Source organism: Spermophilus citellus (assembly GCF_964194105.1).
Source record: "Spermophilus citellus genome assembly, chromosome: 2".
Classification (NCBI taxonomy): domain Eukaryota; kingdom Metazoa; phylum Chordata; class Mammalia; order Rodentia; family Sciuridae; genus Spermophilus; species Spermophilus citellus.
The window spans coordinates 205,841,406-205,859,919 of NC_138183.1; the positions used below are offsets into that span (position 1 = coordinate 205,841,406).

The 18,514-nt window shown below is 48.4% G+C and overlaps 1 protein-coding gene across 6 annotated transcripts in view; it reads left to right on the forward strand.

Annotated features, from left to right (window-relative positions):
- The first annotated feature begins 1,023 nt into the window (after positions 1-1,023).
- Positions 1,024-18,514, forward strand: part of MICAL2 (microtubule associated monooxygenase, calponin and LIM domain containing 2) — a 215,296-nt gene continuing 197,805 nt past the window's right edge. For 2 of the 6 annotated variants that reach the window (XM_081263013.1, XM_081263016.1), the window contains exon 1: positions 1,111-1,287. The gene's annotated coding sequence lies outside the window, so the exon portion shown is untranslated. Of the gene's footprint in view, positions 1,288-1,405; positions 1,478-5,321; positions 5,417-18,514 lie in introns of those variants that run through there. The other 4 variants (XM_081263014.1, XM_081263018.1, XM_081263017.1 and 1 more) reach the window with 4 other exon arrangements.

The window sequence follows — 18,514 nt, forward strand, 5'->3', positions numbered from 1 at the left end:
GGTGGGATAACACCTGGGAAAACCCAAAAGGCCAGGGGTAGTAAAGAATAAGAGAAAAAAATAGACCCCAGGTTTTGGGGACAAACTGTTCTGTTTGCACTTTCCTGGCAATGGAAAGTGGTCTCTCCTGAAGGTGGTCTTGTGCTGGGGAATTCCAGCAGCCTGGAGCCATAGTACTGTTTGCTCATTGCCCAAACCTGCCTGTTTTCCTCCCTCTGGGTCATCTGTTCCAGGAACATTTATTGATGCTTACTTTGGGTAAAGCCCCATGATGGAGCTGGGCCCCAGAGGTGAGTCAGCCATTGTATCTGCCCACGAGTCTGCTCAGTTCATGATCACTACTACAGCAGTGTGTCCCAGGTGTCTTGCATGACTTACACTCTTTAAAGTGCTTCATATTTCTTCTAGGCTCTACCTCATTCACACTGTTTTCTGTCAAGGTTTTTCTTTGGAGCTGTGGTGACTCTGGGCAACAGGGAAAGGTGGGCAGAGCAGAAACTAAGGAGACACCCAAGAAAGAAGGTGTTTAGGTAATTTGACCAAATCAACACAGATGGTCCGCACCTTCACCCCTCTTCCTACAAGTTTTATCCAAAGTAAGGCCAGTTCAAATGAGGCCTATTAGCTAGCAGAGCAGTTTGCTGATGCTCAGGGTGGTCACCAACCAAACCAAGGAAAGAGACTGTCAGAGTGTACACAGTACAGGAAGTGCTATACTGCTCCCTTATGTCCAAAAGGGGACAGTGAGTCGCTTTCCAGCTGCCTAGGCCAAGAACCTTGAGGCTCAGCCCTTGCCTCTCCCTTGACACTAGAATACCAACACCTGGGTTTTCATCTCACAGCATCACCACGCCCTGCTCCCGTCAGCTTTAGTTTTGGTCTCTGACCTGCGCTGGTTAGGGTGGTAGAGCCTGGCCGCTCCCTGCGCTCAGGGCCGGGCTTCGGCCCACGTGCGCCAGAAGCAGCAGTGGTGACAGCCGGCCCCATGAGGGCGGGGAGAGCGTGGGGGTGGACTCCGCGCCGCACTGCCATTGGCCGTGCTCCTCGGTTTGGAGGCGGGGCCTCGCCCCTGGATGCCCTGTCATTGGCCTCGCCGCCAATGAGGGCGTTTCCCAGTCCGGACCGCCGCACAGCGCAGAACTGCGGGCGCCCGGCCGGCTAAGCCTGCGCTGGGCCGCCTCGATAGCTCTCAGCTCCGCAGGCGGCCGCCGGGTCTCGACCGCTGAGCCCACAGCTTGAGGCGGAGGCAGGCGCTGATCCGAGGCCAGGCTGCCCAGGAGTCTCTCGGTAAGGCGGAGGCGGCGTGAGCTTCGGGCGGGCGGGCGCGGGTGGGAACTGTGCCAGCTGTGTCTGGACTCTGAGCCCTGCCCTGCGCCCGGGAGGGTCAGGTGCGGCCGCGGCATCCCACGTCTCAAACCCACCCGGCGGAGCGCGCAGCGAGCAGGTGTTATTGTCGATGGAGCCCATGGCGTCCCAGGTCAAGCCCCCGAACCAATTAGAACGTAACGAAAACCTCCTGGTGATAACCCGAGCTATCTCTTACTCCTCTCTCAAACACCCAAACCCTGCGATTCTAATCCTAGAAAATCCCAAACGTCAGAGCGAGGTGGGCGCAACGCGCCAGCAGTGCCGCCTGTCATCCAGCGGGTCCTTCCCGAACTTAGCTTCACCGGATTTGGGTTCCGCGCCCTTTATGTCCTTTCGGCTCTTCACTGCCCCCCCCCATTCTTCTCCCTCCTTAATAACAGGAAGTTAAGTTGGGCCAAATGTCAGTGGCTAGGCCGGCTGTGGGCTGGGACCCGGGCTGGGGCCGGGCCGCAGCACTGTCCTCTCGGCATCGCATGCCCCAGTAGTGGGCTTTCACCGCAGGCCCAGGAGCACCCGGGACCGGGCGTCCACGGCGCCCTCCCTGTGGTTGTCTGGCTGCCCGTTGGGAAAGGTGGGGTCTTGCCCGCAGTCCCTGCCGCTGCTGACCCTCGGAGCAAGTGGGGTTAACTTGATCCGGGCCAGCCTCATCTGTCAGAGCTCAGAACGGCCTTTACTGGATAGGGAAGAGGCGTGTTGAAACCAGAGTAAACGTGTGTCTCCTTCCACATTGTTTATTCTGGATCCTGGGTTCTTAAAGCCGAAAGAGCTTTCATTTGTAAGCCATAGGACCTGTGGGTGTGCATCGCGTGCTGGCGCTCTTGCTGACAGTCTGGTCTGGTCTTCAGTGGTTTGGGTGAAGGATGAAGTCACTAACCAGCCCCCTTGTGGACAGGTCCTACGTGGAAAAAGCCAACAGTCAGTTGCCCTCCACATTTGCCTGCCTGGGTTCCCTGGCACTAGTGCCCTCTCTGTGCCAGTCCCTTCGGTAGGGGCAGAGGACCCAACAAGTGGGCTTTGAGTCCCCAGGACAGCCCCAGGTGATGTTCTGGAGACTTTAATTGCAGTAAGAACTGGCCTTCTTCAGGCAGAGGGAAGATGGATTTATTAAGCACCTCTTGGGCACCAGTTCCGGTCCTGGGGCATTTTTGCAACTGATTTCACTGGTTACTCTCCAAAATGTCTGAGTTTTTGCCCCACTCTCCTCATTCCATTTTAGAGATGGGGAAAGAGAAAGTGTCTGAGCCAGGTCTTGGCTCTGTCCATGCTAAGTCCAGTGCCTCTTCTGCTACCCTAAGGCTGTGGAAAGTGGAATGCTATGCATGGAACTGTGGCTTCCCTGTAGGTTGATTGAAGCCTTCTGGCCTCTGGAGGATTCTGTCCACCAGGATTTCAGGAGATGCTTCTTTAACAAAACACATGAACTGACCCAGGTTAGCCTATGTTATTCAACCTGCAAACTCATAGCTTACACTGTCCTCTGGTCAAGGGTGATGGATAGTGCTAGCCATGATATGACAGGGAGGGAGGGATTGACTGCTGGTTTTGGGGCACTGTTTTTCTTTTGGGGGGGGGTGCTCTTTCCACCATTGACTTGGCCTCATCTTTGAGAGTTGACTTTTGCATTAGTCTGAAAAGACTATTTTAGGTGAAATAACCTTGACCTTAAAACAGATTCCAGTTTTATGGCTTTTCTTTTTCTTTCCTTCTTTCTATCTCCTTCCTTTCTTCCTTCTTCTTTTTTTTTTCTTCTTTGGAGGGAAAAGGCAGGTGCTGAGGTATGCTAGTTGTGTTTGTGGTCTGATTGAAATAGTTTGACATACCTTTATAAAAATGACATCACTTTTTATCTCTGTCCACTTTCTTCTTTGGGCATAGGGCTTTGACTTTCTGCTCGTCCCTTCTTCCAAAAGAAAATCACTATCAGCTAGATACCAATCAATTATACGTTAGTATAAATTAGCTTAAGGACTATGGCTGTTTGTGGCTGTGAAGTTCCATTCCCAGGAGCTACAAGGAACATCCAGGTAATCCCCATTCCTTTTTGCTTATGATTGGGGTGTATCTTTATTCTCTCTGCCATGCTCATACCCCTGTCTGGGTTTTCTTTCCAGCCATGCACCTGCTCCCTTCTCTCCCCACTAATGAAGAGTAGAGGTCCTGCCTTGTTGGTGCAGAGGCTTGGCCAAAGAATTGGGCTGAACATTGTTAGCCCTCAGAGGACTAACAGTCTCTGTTATTTAAAGAGCCAGGGAAGAGAATACTGTTCACTATGCTGGGACATTTCATTCTTTGTATGAGAGCCCTGCATTAGCCCTCTGAAGACGTAGATGGGGCTGTTCCCATTTTACGGACCAGGAAACTGAGACTCAGAAATGTTGTAACTTGCCCCCATTAGAAAGTTAGTGAGATAAGATTGGATTCCAGCCTTGGTCTGTTGAGGGGGAGGGATAAAACATTAAGGGAAGCAGGAAAACCTTGTGCCTGTCCTCTGAACTCTAGAGCTTGGTGTGGAGAGTTCCTCTGCTGGACTGACTACTCCCTACTCTATATTGTAATTAAGTGTGAACATGTCTTCTCACCCCACCATAAAATGGCTTTAAAACACTCATAAATGGGCTGGGATTGTGGCTCAGTGGTAGAACACTTGCCTACCATGTGTGAGACACTGGGTTTGATTCTCAGCACCATGTATAAATAAATAAAGTAAAGGATCACTGACAATTAAAAAAATATTAAAAAACACTCATAAACTTGGCAGATTTATTTTCTGGTTCTCTCAAGTCCTCCTTGCTCTGTATTTCCTTAGCCTTTCGCTAAGGACATCTACCATGATGTGTTACTGCCCATTATTAAAAAAAAATATTATGAACATTTTCAAACACTTACAACTAGAATAGTCTAATGAGACCCATATACTCCTTACCCAGCTTTATTAGCCACCAAGACTGTCAGATTATGTCTTTTTCCTTTCCCTCTGTTCTCTCTTCCTGAAGTATTTGTACCTATATAATCCAGTATTGATCTTTTTAAAAAAGAATCTTTTCTTGCAAAGCCACACTGTCATCACTGCACAGAACAGAATGGACAGTATTTCCTTGGTATCACCTGTCTGTATTTGGATATGCTTCGTTGCCAGAAATGATCTTTCCAGTGGTTTATTGGAATCAGGAGCAGTGTGCTTGCGGCACTTATCCGTTGGTCCTTTCACGCCTGTTTCAATTGGGAGAAGCTCCCCTCCTCTCCCTCAGCAATTACCCTCTGTTTTAAGTGCCTGTCTCTACCCTCCCAGAGCATGGCAAACCCCTTGAGACTAGAGTTCTCTTCTATGCCATGCAAGATACACAGAGTAAAGTCGTGTGTGGAGGACCTGGCAGAGACTCAGTGAGCATCTGTCCAGTGTTATGGCCAATCAAGAAATGTGTTTGGAATGGACTGAACCCTGTTGGGGGTTGTGAACTGCCATGCACATGTTTGCAAAAGAGGTTTCCAAAAAAAAAAAAAAAAAGAAAAGAAAAAAAAAAAGACTTGCTCACATGTGGCCGTTTCCCCAGCAAGCATCAGTCTATAGACATCCTGAAGCAGAGCTGGCCCTCACTGACTGATTTGTGGTAGGGAACACAGAGGGCCACATCAGTGCCCTGATAGCAACTGGCCTCTGAAGATCCCACGTGGGCTGACGTCGTTTTTGCTCAAGCTTTGAACTCCGCCACAGTCATGACTATGCTATGATCCGGGTCTTTGGTTCTGGGCTTGGTGGAGAATGCCACACAACTTTTCCCTCTTTCTCTGAGCAGTGTTTTTCTTGCCTTCTAGAGCTTTCTTGAACCTGCTTCACACTTGGGTGAGTGATGGAGTGTTTCTCCAAACACCATTCATCTGCAAATGTGGAGGGGACAGGGCATTTCAGAAAATGAACATGTATGACCTGTTTGTTCTCTGAATTTTTTCTGTAGAGATCAGTGTCACCACTGGCATCTTGCAGGAGACCAGAGGCTCGGGAGGGAGGGAAAGGATGCACCTGCCCTTCTTGACAATGCCTTTCAGACAGGTATCTTCTGCCCCATCTCCTCCTTGAGTGCTGGTATTTTGGGACATGTCTCCTTATCCCACCTCTACCCTGTAGAAGCCCCTCCTCTGAAAGAGCCCTCAAAATGAAGAGCTGAATTTCTGTTTTATTATGTTTTCTGTTGGCTTTTTTTCTTTTTTCTTTTCTTTTTTTTTTTAAACACAGTCTTTTCCACTAGGAAGAGAGAGAACAAAATTTTAAGTCTCTCTCTGAATGGCAGTACCAGAGTTGATTTCTTTTTCCTTTTATTGTTCACTACTTAGTATTTTTTCCAAAATTTTCAGAGTAGAAATATTTTATTTTTATAATGAAATATTCAAATATTCAAAAAAATTTTTTCTCTTAAAAAAGAGGACTCCAACTGATTTGGAATGAGTAGACATAATTATTCGTGTATTTGGTGTAGCTATATATGTAAAACCACAGGGCTACTGGAATTTTGCTATTTCCTAGGATCATTATTTTAAAGAACATCCTGGTCTTGTTACAAGTTAGGAAATAAAGAAAACTGGGGCTTAGGAAAGAGAAAAATATAAGACAACCATGAAATCTTGCCCTCCTCCCCATTGCGCTTCCTCCCTTTCCTTTCTGAGAATATTGTTTTGCTGTTCCCCAAATGAGATCTTTCTAATGTTAGGCTCTCCATTTTGATTTTCTTATTCAAGCAGTTTGAGCCATCAGCCAAGATAAAATGATACAATGTGTTAGCACAAAGAAGACAGGGCCGAGCTGCTGGCTCCAGGGAACCCGCTTGTTCTCTTGGGAAAATGCCTGATGGCCCAACATCCTGCTCAGCTCACTTGGGGCTTGGGTGCCCTGACCCTCCCCCCTCCAGCTTCTGTTTTCTCCCTGTACCCTCCCCCAACCTGGAAAGCATGGCTGGTCGGGGCTGATAAGGTGCCTCCTTCTAAAGCATGGATCATCTGGTCTCAGAATTCAGTGCTGGTCAGAGTGATAGGTGACAGGGGCCCTCTAGTCACAAACAAAGCCTCACTGAAGGGTTGAGCCCACCGTGGGTCTGATTCTGAGCTTCTTCCTTCTCTGCCAGCTGTCCAGGAATATCCATCCCTGCATCCCAAATATAGTCTTTTGTGGTGGCCATGTGTGGCCTGGTTTCTTCAGTGTGTTTGCTCTGCACCTGTCCGTGCATCCAAATATGACCATAGTTATCATGGGAAAAGTTACTCCTGTCTCAGTGGGGCCTGGCAGGCAGCTGTGAGTAACAGATAGTGTTGTGTTTTTAGGGTTAGAACTAAAAATCCTAAAAAAAAAAAAAAAATGGACTAATGTTTCTCTCCCCTGAAGGTCAAGTTCATTTCCCTGCTTTCCTCTACCCCCAAGTCTCCACTTCCCTGCAGCTGTTTGGATACCTTGCAGTACCTGTATTCTTTCCAAGCCTCGCTCAGAATTCTTTTGGGGGAACAGAGGTAAGGGCAGCCCCAAGAACAGGAATTGTTTCCTGCTGGTTTGCAACTCAGGTTTCTCTCCTTCCCTGGGCAATGGGGGACATCCATTGCAAATGCCCTTTGTGATGGCAGCAAGAGGAGGGCAGCAAGGAGTTGGACAGGGGCTGTTGGTCCCTGAGCTGCTGCAACAGCAGGTTTGTGGGACGTTCATAGCCCATGCTCCTGATGCACCCTGTCCAGAAGCCCAGCTCAGGTCTGAGAATGCCCCATGCTGACCTTGCCACCATAGTGTCCATATGCTGAGGTGCCTCTCAGGTCCCTGAATGGCCAATATTGGCCACTTATCAGGGCGCTAACTGTATTTGGTGATGATTTGTGAGATCTCAGAGTATTGTTGAGAGTTGGGGAAATGAGGTATAGGGGAAGATGAAGAAATGGCTGGAGAGTCAGTTAGACCTTTGGGTCACTAAGGAGAGCTGCTCCTGGAGCAGAGTGAACCCAGGGTCTATGGGGAGGTCAGTCTGCAGACCCCTGTTGGACAACAGCTCATCCCCAGGGAGCAGAATGCGAGGTGGAGGTGCTGCGTGCACGTTCTCAGCTGCCATAAAGTCAGGCTGTTGTCAGCTCCATGCATCAGAACAGCTGGGATTTGCACGATCTGATGCACAGATAAAACCAGGAGCTCCTGCTTGGAGGAAGGAGGTGTCTGATAGCCGGTTGAAAGGGCGAATGGAAGAGAAGCATAAGCAGGGGCACTAGGGAGGCCTCTTTCCGGACTCCCAAAGACAGAGTTCAGTCTCTTTTCCTTAGGAAATGTCCCATGGGGTCTTGGGGACTCTGGATCCCATGCTGGCATAACTTCCTGGCCATCTGCCCAGGCATCAGTGTTTGGAAGGAGGGAGGAAGCATTGGATAAAATCTCAGCCTGCTTCTGGAGTCTAGGTGCACCTCAACCAGGGGACCCAGGAGTTCTTCATGATCCAGGTGTCCTTCTCCAGCTTGGGTATTATTTTGTATTTGGTATCTTGGGCTCTCTTAAGAGCAGTTTACTGCTCCTTCCCCCAACAACACTTACATAAATACTTGATACTCCCCTATACACGTACATGGCTGCAAGGTTCTCACTACCTCCCCCCATACATACCTCAATGGTACTTGCCCCCACATGCACAGAGATGCTTGGTTAATATTCATACAAAGGGAACATAATTAATAAGTATGTGCCCCTTCTTCCCTCGCCCTTCAGCCCTCTGTTCTCTTCTCATTGGCAGTTGTCCCCAGTCTCTGGTAGATCCTCCCAGATATAGTTTAGATACATCCTTGCACCTGTTTCAACCATGGCTTTTCCTCGGGCCTGCTGGGAAGTGACCAGCAGGTGAAGACACAGGGCCCAGAGGGCTGTGGAAACTCAGGCAGCTACTGAAGTTAACCGAAGCCTAACTATTGCCCCCTCCACTCTATTTTGTCACCTCTCCCCTTTAGGGATCCCTTGTGTTAGATGTGGGGATGTGAAGAAACTGGGCACTGAGAGTAGACCTCAGGGGCATATTCTGAATGCAGGTAACAGAGCAAAACAAACAAAAACGAGTTCAGACAGACCTGGGTTCCAATCCTAGCCACGTGGCCTCAGGCGAGTTCTTGAGCCCTAGTATTTAGTTTATTAAAAAAAGGAGGTAATTACATCTATCTCAAGGGATTGATGTAAAGATGAAATTAAAATATGTGTGAAGTGCCTTGCCTAGGTACACATTCAGAATGTCATTCCCCCCCCCCCCCATCTAAAGAGTGACCCATTTCCAAAGTGAAAGACGGGTGTGGAGTTCTCCGTATGACATCCTGAAAGTCCTGTGGGTGGGTGGTGAGCCTTGGTTTCCCTCACAGGCAGCCAGTTCTCCCTTTACTAACAAGCTGAACTTCCTCTGCCCAGTTGGCCCTACCATGGGGAGCCCATCTCCACCCCACTCAGCCTCTCGACCCCACCTCCTCCTGGCCCTCCACAATCCTCACCTCTGGGTCCCTCCTCCTCCCCCTGGCAGCTGGATGCTGCCTGGAGAGGGCTGCAGGCTGTTTATGTGGTATTTCTTTAGAAGCTTCTAGCAGATGTCTGTTTATTGCTGAGACTTCATCTTTATCTTCAGCTGGAGAGAAGTGAGAGGCTATTTTTAAAGACCTTTCATTGACATGGCCACATAATACCACTTAGCTGGCCTCCAAGTTTAATTCTTCATTGCTCTCCAGCTCTACCATGATGAAACCCTTCAGATCCAGGCTGAGAGACCTTATATGTCCTGATTTCAGAGCAGCACTTAAATTTAGCTGGCAGTTGTAATCTCTTAAAAAGTTAGGCCAGGGAGAGAAGGCCACCGACTGACTGTCTTTCCTCCCCCCATTTCAGACAGATGGTATGAATGAGAGGAGCATTTCTGTATCCATAGCAACCATAACTTTCCTCCACTGGTGCTCCATCCTGCCACCTGCAGGGTTGAGGCCTGCTCTCATGTGGGCCTGAGGACTGGCGGGGAGATCTTTAGCACTACATTTCCCTTTGGACTCAGGTGGGGCTTGAGGGGAGGAGGGGGTGGAGGAGGGAGGGGGTTGTTTCACTGACCTCCCTGGAAAGAGAACCTTGGGATGTTAGGTTGAAAGTGTCATCAGAGATCATCTGCCTCTCACTCTTGGCTACTCACTTAGCCTTGGAGAAACTGAGGCTCAGAAGCTTCTTGGTGCTGAGCAGAGGCTTGTTCCTTGTTCAAGGTCACACGGCCAGGTCAGTGTCTCTTCTCACCCACCGTTTCCCACTAGGGTGATCCTTGGTCAGTCTATGGCTGTTGTTTTTGCAGTCACCCTTCCTTAATGAAGGACAGTATCACCTATCCTATCCCCTTTCTAACAATTCTGCTGACTTTGAATTTAAGATGTGTACCCTTGTAACACTGGCTAGCTTTGCTCTCAAGATCTTCCCTTATCAAAACACCTCCTTGGAGTCTTGGAGTTTCAAATTCTTACCTTTATTTTCAGCCCTTGTCTGCAGAGGATCTTTGTCAAAAATGCTGAATTTAACAGGGAAGGACACCATGTTGATGGAGATTGCCCTTTTTATCTCTAATTAGCTGCCTGCTGAACCTTGAGAGAAAATGGGGTGTGGGATGAGTCAGCTGGGAAGAGGAGGAGGAGGAAGGAATCCAGAAAGGAATGTAAATAGGGTACCTGGTGGGGGGCATCTGGAACCATAGGCCAGGGCTAGTTAGTGGTAATGTGCAGCTGTTGCACTGCAGGCCCTGGAGGACCAAGAGCTGAGCATCCTTCTGATGCCTGGAGGTGGGTGCATTCAGCAAACTGGCTGATGGCTGCACAAGAGATAGTGTGTAGAATGCCTGAGGAGCCACTGAGCATGGGCCAGCAGGGACTTCCTGGAGGAGGCAGGACTTGTTGGAAGATGGGTGGGATTTCCACAGGCAGAGGTGGGCTGAGTAAGAGCACTGGGAGATGTGGAAAAGTGGGGGTGGGGTGATGCTGAGGCTGGAATCAGGCACAGAGGGCCCTGAGGCTGGGGGTGGAGAGGCAGGGCCATAGATGAGTATGGTGGGAGCTAATCCTTTAGGCAGATGGGCTTAGTGGGAGGAGCTTAGGAGGCCTGTGTGCCTTCCAGGCATTGGAAGTGCACACTGACCAGATGGTCATTTGCCTGGACAGAGAAGGGAAATGGGGTAGTGGGTGGCTTAAGGCCAGGGCTCAAGTTAGGCTTGATCTTGATTTCATCATATTCTTTGTGTGCATAGGCCTTTCTGTTTCTGAGGACTGCAGCCCATTTTGGAACTGCCTGGTTACCACATGGCTGTCCCTTTTTGCGGCTGTGCCACCATGTTTGCCTGTCTGTGCTTTGGCAGCTCATCACTCTGGGGAAACAGTAACTGTTCACTTTCTTCTCCTGGCTGCTGCATACCTTGTCCACTGGTCATTCCCCTCCCTCAGGGTCAGTTTCAGGGTAGTGGATAGGGAATGAAGGGTGTGCACCCTTGGGGGTGGGTACCCATGGGTCAGGAGCAAGAGTTCCCTGCTTCCCCATGGTGAGGCAGTAAAGCTGGGATGGGGCAGGAACAGCCTGTGTAAGAATGACAGTGCGCCATCACCTGAAAGGATGCCATTCTCTCCTGTGACCTCACTGTCCCCTGAGGCCCCACTTCAGGTGGACCCTGGCCATGAGGAGGTGGGTGAAGATTGGGCTGGTCCTCCACCTGCTCCAGTGTTGACCTGGCCTGTGGGAGTCATGGCAACCTTGTGTGTTTACAACCTTGACATTTGAGCAGGACTAATTGCACCTGTTGTCTGACATATATGTCTCAAGGACTTGCTTTATGTGATGGGATAATTTGCTCCTGCAAGCAGCAAGTCGAATAAGTTTAATACTCATGTAGCTATTGATGGGGATTCAGGGTGTACCATCTGTTTCTTTTATTTATTTTTTCCTATCAGTTGATTGATCAATTGATCACTGGATGTATTCATTCTGCCAGTTAAGACTTTGGAAAGCATGTTGTCATAGACAGACCGTGGGTTTTCCGAGTCAGGGTTCTCTGCTGTGACTTATGTCACAGGGTGCTTGTGGAATTAAAAGGGGCATTGGGCACAACATATCTGCCACATTGCCTGCCACACAGTGAGCACACAGGTGGCCTCTTCCTTCTGGACCACAGGGGTCTTGGAACATAGACATAGGCAGGGTTCCTTTTTACCTGAGGCCTCATGTTCTTACAGTTTGCTAAGTGGGTTTTGGGTCTTACCCATAAGTAGTGACTTTTTTAAAGTGACTCAGAGCTGGGTGTGGTGGTACATGCCTGCAATCCCAGCAACCAAGGAGGCCAAGGCAGGAGGATCACAAGTTCAAAGCCAGCCTCAGCAATTTAAGGAGACACTGTCTCAAAATAAAAAAGGTCTGGGGATGTAGCTCAGTGGGTTCACTCCCCCCCCCCCCCAAAAAAAAGACTCTATCAAAGAGCCTTCATTGCCATGAGGAAATTGGGACACCTCTCTGTTTGTGCCAAGAAGTTCTTCTCATCAAACTTGGAACTGCAAGGCTGGGAGAGCCTTATCAACCCCATCGGGTGCTTGGTTTCTCCACTGGGCTGGTCTAGCCTGAGGTTGTATGCTGGAAGTAACCTGTTTCACCTTTAGACGGCTCCTCCGGAGGGCTCCCTATAGCTTCTGGCATTTCATCTCATTTCTTTCTCCAGGAAGCCACAGTGGCTCCACCACATGACACCTCTTCAGATATTATGTTTTTGCAAGGAACAAATTAGACACCATTGATCAGTCATAAGATGGACCATTATTTTGTGTACCATTAAGAAAGAGAAAGTCCTGCCAATGAAATGTGGACACACTATCTTGCTATCACTTACACTTTATTTTTTAAAATATTTACTGAAAACATTTTTTAGACTTTAGATTATTTTATACCACTCTTGTATATATATAAAAAGAAAACAAAATTGGTTAAGGCATTTCTAAACTTCTTCACTTTCAGAATCCAACTATTATTTGTATTGTTTCACTTCAGGACATCCATGTTGGTGTCTTTCTGACATGTTATTATCTTCTGGTCAGGTGGGAATGTATTTCTTCATCTCTGTTGTCTTTGGAGTTTTTCCAGCTGCCAACACCCATTCTGTAAGTTTTGATGTTGTTTTCTTGATTTTACCAGAAAGTGTGGATGAAAATTTTGTGTCAACAACCAGGACTTAAATGGCCCTTCAGTGTTTCAGCTCCTAAAATATGGAAGTTGCAGATGTGCAGCTATGCCAGCAGGAATAACAGCCAGATTCCTGTCCGTGAGGCAATGACAACTGCTACGGCTGGCTCCTGAGACAATTGTTAGATGCTGGGAATTGAAAAATACATTCTGCTGTCAGACATCTTATAATTGAAGTAATTGGAAACAAGTGCATCTTCTTTTTTTTAAATTTTTATTGTTGGTTGTTCAAAACATTACATAGTTCTTGACATATCATATTTCACACTTTGATTCAAGTGGGTTATGAACTCCCATTATTACCCTGTATACAGATTGCAGAATCACATCAGTTACACATCCACTGATTTACATATTGCCATACTAGTGTCTGTTGTATTCTGCTGCCTTTCCTATCCTCTACTATCCCCCCTCCCCTCCCCTCCCCTCTTCTCTCTCTACCCCATCTACTGTAGTTCATTTCTCCCCCTTGTTTTTTTTTTTTCCCTTTCCCCTCACTTCCTCAACAAGTACATCTTCTAATAAACAAGAACTGGTATTGATAGGTCCCTTGACCACTCTTGGGTCTTCTCCTAGATTAATGACCCAAGGGACAGGGTCAGATTTTTTTTTCATCTTCTCCATGAGTCTCCTCTGAACATGCTGCAGTGTGCCCTTATCTTTTTATTCAGTGAAGACAGTACCCAGAATTGTATATCATATTCATGCTATGACTACAGGATAGGAAGGGAGCAATGACCTCCCTGGTTCATGACATCTGCTCTCCTTCACGCAGCCCAAGTTTGAATCAGCTTTTCTGCAGCTACCACACACAACTGACTCACTGATGCTACCACCGACCAGGTATTTTTTAACATTTGCTGTCACCAAGCTACTTCTCCCCTGTCTTCAACTTGTGTGGCTTTAGAATTTAAACACAGCCTCCTGTTTTGTCCCCACCTGATTCAGAACAATCATGGCTAAATCTCAACTTGAATTTGGCGTGTACCTGTTCCGCTGTGCTCTTTCAGGATGGTGTGTGTGTGCTCTGTCGCATTACCAGGTCTCTACATTCTTACCAAGAGGAGCTCTCTGCCACATTGATAGAGATCTCCCTTCAGAGACAGCACACTTTAACCAGCTCACTTGGGGAACCCTGGTTCCAGCTGCCTCTTACCTAGTCTCGGTCCTTTACTTCTGACCTGTGACCAGATGCCTCCTGGAAGCCCGAGATGGCATGTCTATTGCAGCTCTGCATCTATCATTAAGTAGCTCCTCAGAAAAAAAAAAAAAAGACACAGCTGTCTTCTGAGTGACCCTAGTTCCCACAGGGCTCCAGGAACATGTCCAGGTGTTCCTGGGACCTCCCATGAAATCAGTTGCACCCATCGCAATGGATTTAGTGTCTCATCTGAAAACTCTGTGCTCTGGGATATACCAGTTCTTCCTCAGAAGACTTGGGGTCATTGAAAGTATCCAGATGTCCATTAAAAATGACACCAAAACAAGTCCCTGTCTCACATGCGCGATCTCTCCCTCCTCTCAGCGTAGGCTCCTCACTCTCCTCCGCCTTCCCTCCATGCACAAGTGCATTTCAGAGACTGAGTCATTTACTTCCCCAATCTCAGTCTGTTGTCTTAGAGTCTCTGGCACCAACTTCCCCTTCTTGGTCTCCCAAATCTCACAGGAAATGATTGGTTTTCCTTTGTCTTTCTTGTGTCCCTCCTGGTCACTGGCTCATTCCACCACTGCTGTGGGAACTAGGGAATGAGGTTAGTCCCTGTTTCCATGAACACTTCCTTCCTCCTCTGGAAGATGGAATTCTCAGTGAAGCCAGGGTGCGCTTTTAGCCACGGGAGCTTTCAGCAGATTTGGGGCTCAGTCTCACCCAGCTTTGCTCTTAGCTGGATGGATCCATGCCATTGATAGCCCAGGGGCTTGGGTTCCATGGTAGCTTCATGCCTAAGTCACCCACACGTTGTCCAGGACTATTCTCTTTTTCCTGCATGTTCCACAGGGAGGTACGTTGTTTTTGTCATGAAATACTCTTCTATGCCTACCCTAGTCCAAGTCTATTTCTTTAAAAGATAAAAGAGGCCACCGGCAGTGTGTGTCGTCTGCTATCAGTTATGCAAAGAAAACACACACATTTCTATTTGCACGTAGAAGTAGAACACTGTCTGGAAGGAGGCAGGCTACTAGGAACCAGGTGACTGGTTTAAGAGTGGGTCACACTGGGGGAGTGGCCAGGAGAGGTGGGAAACTTCCTGTGGGCTCCTGGGCTTTTGGATTTGGGAACCCAGTGAGCCTATTTCCTATTCAAAAGTTAAAGAAAATCACAGATAATCTGGGAGTCCCACCAGGCAATTTAGAGCTGGCGAGGCCCCGTGGAAGGAGTGTGACTCACCCGCCTGAATCAGGGCCATGACACTTCCGGCTCACCTGGGCCTGGCTCCCCAGGTGTGGGCAGGCAGAGCTTGGCACTGGGCCAACACAGGAGGGTCTGTAGGAAGCTGCCCTCCTCCCTGCCGCCTGAGCTCAGAGGTAACTGGAGATTTGACCGCTATTGGTTATATTCTTAGTTTCCTGAGAGCCAGTGCCAGGTGGCATGCCTGAGTCTCCAGAGTTGGTTTCCTGCTATGAATTGCCTAAAACTTAAGCCGCGGCTTTTCCCTCTGGTAGACTCCAGTGTCTGAGGAAATGGGAACTCGCTGAACTTCTGGGTTTGCTTAGGAGGCCACGAACTTCCTTTCCCAGACCTGTAGTGCTTTATAAACCATCTGGTCTGCCCTGCCCAGGGGACGAGGTTCGAACTGAAAAGCCAGGAGGCGTGCTGGCCTCTGTCTTGCTAGTGCTCCTTTCGCTCAGTTTGCAGGAACTGGGTTCAGAGCAGGCTCTAAAGAGAAAATGCAGAGGTTGGGAGAAGCTCATCCAGGTACTGATAATTAAGGGAGTGACCCGATTGGGAAGCTAATTTGTTTACCTTGGGAAGGTGAGAAGCACTTATTAAACACCAACTGTGTGCACTAGTACTGTGCTGTGGAGATGACAAGATGGATAGAGCTCAGCCTCTTCTCCTGAAGCATTCACTGTGTGCTTGGGAAAACAAGGCACACAGTGTTGAAAAATTAAGTAGCAAGAGACTTTGGTAACAGTTCAACTCAGTCATAGAAGGCCAGTCACAAGGTGGTTCATGACTAATGACCATATGAGTGGAGGAGACAGCAGTGGGTGTGGGGAGTGTTTTCGATGGGCTGGGGAAGGTCTAGAAAGTTCCTGGAGGAGGCGGCAGCAGTGGCAATGGTGGTGGCATTGATGGCAATGGTGGTGGCATTGATGGCAATGATGTGGCATTGGCTCTGGTGGCATCAGTATTTGATCTAGGTCTTGAAGGGTAGGTAAAATCAGGATAGAGAGGTGGAGGGAAGACGAGGCATCTCTTTTGTGCATCAGGGCCCAGGCAAAGGTGGGTACGGGGAGTGGAGGTGGCAGGTGAGCCGTGTGGTACAGCTTTCAGCGAGAGACAGATTGTGTAAATCCAGAACAGGATGGGCCATGAAGACCTGGGGACCCACAGGGAGTACTGGGCAAAAGAGGGTTTGGCTTCCAGACATTTCCATCCGGGCATCTCCAGCCTGTCCTGGGGAGGAGGGGGAGGCAGGCCGGCCACACTCTCACCATTGCTCCATTGGACATTTTCTTGGATCCTGGTAATGTCTGCTCTGTGCGTGTTGAGCAGATGTCCATCGGCTCTCCCTCTCTGCCGGGCACTGTTCTTTGGTGCTGGGTTTCTAGCAGGGAAACAAAACAAAACAAAACAGGGTGACATCCTTGCCACCTGGAACTCATATTCTAGGAGGGAGGCGGTAGAGCTTATTTGTTTATTGTTCCCCCTCCTAGAATATGTGGGGGAGGCCAGGGGATGAGAGGTGTGGCAGACAGAACTAAAGCAGGCGAGGAGGGGCTGTGTGGGCGTGGAGGACGCTCATCTCCCATAGTGGTCAGGGAAGGCCTGCTGATTTGCCCTGTCACTGGGGCTTGTAAACCAGCAAGTGAAAATGTCTGGGGTCATGGGAACAGAGGCAAGGCCACATCCTGCAGAGATTTTGAGGCCCCATTTTATCTTCAACCCATTGGGTTCTAGGAAGTAGGGAGCATTTGAGTGTTCTTGAACAGAGGAAATTTTTTTCCCCCATGCATGGGAAAATGTCCATTGTGACTTTGTGAAGGATGCAGTACAGGAGGTGGAGACTGAGGGCTGAGGTCCCAGGAGGAGATGACCTGAGAAAGTCTGCTCTTTTGACACTTCTCTCTCAGCAATTCAAGCTCCTCATTTGTGCAACGGACATAAAACAGTCCTTACCTTATAGGAACACTTTTGGGAGGACAAAATGGATTATTAAGTGTCGAACACTGACGACAGTAGTTGGTATGGGTTAAGTGCCTGGTAGATATTGGATTGATTCACTGACTTTTCTCTCTCTCCATATATATGCATGAGTAAAAGTCACATGTTGGACATACCCTTTCTAGACATCCTAATGCTGAGTCCAATAAAGATATTTTTAAGGATTAAATGAAGTAACTCATGTAATGGATCCAGCAACATGGTGGATGAACACCAGATGACCGCAAATGCAAAGTGCTGCTCTCCCCACTGGAGATAATTGTGGAGAAGATGCTTCTGAAATTGGAACGCTTTGTAAAGTCTTCTGATTTGGCCATTGTTTATGGAGCCTGTGGAGCACCAGGTGCTGCACCGAACACGATTTCATATCGTAACATCAGCTGAATAATCAGTATGAACTGAATCCTTTTTTGTGCATATTCATTATACCAAATGATGGGTCTCACTGAGGCCCATGGGCCCACGCCTATATCATGATTTGATCCGTTTTGCTCCTCGGGACTTCCCTCTCCCCTCCCTTGCCTCCTGCTCCCCTTCTTCTGTTCTATTGATCTCCCTTCTGCTCTTGTGAACCACATCTTATGGATGAGGAAGCTGAGGCTCAGAGGCGAAAACTTGCCAAGGTCACACATTCCAGCATGTGGCAGAGCTGGGATAATCCTATGAGTGTTCTGTTGAGAAAAATGTAGACATCAACAAGGGTTCTTACACCAATCTCCCTTGGTCTTACCTGTCCACAGGGAGCCTCAGAGAAGGCAGGGTGGGGCAAGGCAATGTTGAGAGGTGGAGAGGCCCTGGGCATGGAGGTGGGAGCTGCCTATGGGTGGGAGAGGCAGAGAGGCTGTGGATGAGCTAGTGCCTTCCCTGGGTGACTCAGTCCTGCAGGCCTTATCAGAGCTTCAGCCACATAGAGAGTTTATCTTGGTTGACTCATCCCTTCATGGGCTGATGGAGTTGAGCTGATGGGTTCAAATCCTGTCTCCACCACTTACCAGGATGGGAGTCAATTTGCTTGTGCCTCAGTTTTGCCAGCTGTGAGGCTGCTCTGTAGAGCTGCTGTGAGTTCAGTGAGATGTATAAACACTCGGAACGGTGCCTGGCCCGCAGCCAGGAGGAGTTATTATGCTAATTATTATTATATTACTGTAATAGCCTCTTGGGACTTCTAAGGCCAGAATAACATGCTTGTCCTCTGTAGGATCGCTCAGATGGCACATCTTGTTTTGCCTTCTGATGCAACTGTAGGATCATAGACTGCCCAGGGGTCCCATCAGCATGTTGACTTTTGCATCTATGGAGACTCCAGCTTTGTATAGAAGGTGTTGAAGGTGTTGGCCAAAAGAAGTGGATTTCTGGGCTGGGGTTGTAGCTCAGTGGTAGAGCACTTGCCTAGCATGTGTGAGACACTGATTTTTATTCTCAGGGCCACATAAAAACAAATAAAATAAAGGTTTTGTGTCCACCTCCAACTTAAAAAAAAAACCTAAAAAGTGGATTCCTTGTTCTTTTCTCTCCAACCACATCTGTCTGACCTGAAG